Genomic DNA, 731 nt, shown 5'->3' with positions numbered 1-731 from the left:
TCATTTCACAATTTTGTAATCTGAAACTATGAGGATGGAATTTCGCAAATCTGTTACAAAGAACAGACTAACAAAATGTGCTGTGTCAAAGTATTTTATTAGTAAAGCTGACTTTTATTAGCATCTTGACTCACCACATAATCTAAAGGAGAGTACCTATTAAAGAGCAGTTTGTTTTGTAGATAACCCAAGTAGCAGTTAAAACACAAATAATTCCAGATTGCTGAGATACACTTAATACACATAACCAGTCTGTGATGCAATATATAATCACACATATACACATGCGTATGTAAGACACATAGCACGACGTTAACAGTTTTAAAGACATGTCTGAGCAGTGCAGCACCTTGCAAGGGTGAAAAACTGTAGCCCTGAGCCTTGAACTGCGACTCTGGAAACAAACCACACCCCAGCTCAGACCTAAAAATGAAAAGCCAACGAGGCAAATCAGCTGCACTTCCTGAATGACTTAATGGTGTAATTGCACCCGTTTATTTCTATGTGTCAGTAACTGTAAAATAGATCAGAAGCAATACATCACAAAAATATGTCACTCCAGCAAGAATGAGGACAAATACCATGTGCAGGTACCCCACACAGGACTGGGGCACCAGCAGGGATTAGTGGCTCATCAGTGCCACTTACGACAGCTGACTACCGCACTCGTTTGCCCACACACGATGGTTTATGTCGGACCGCGACCCGAGCAGGCCCCGCCGGCACCGGCC

This window comes from Aptenodytes forsteri, unplaced genomic scaffold (assembly GCF_000699145.1).
Source record: "Aptenodytes forsteri isolate BGI_AS27 unplaced genomic scaffold, ASM69914v1 Scaffold105, whole genome shotgun sequence".
Classification (NCBI taxonomy): Eukaryota; Metazoa; Chordata; class Aves; order Sphenisciformes; family Spheniscidae; genus Aptenodytes; species Aptenodytes forsteri.
This window is presented reverse-complemented; position numbering follows the sequence as displayed.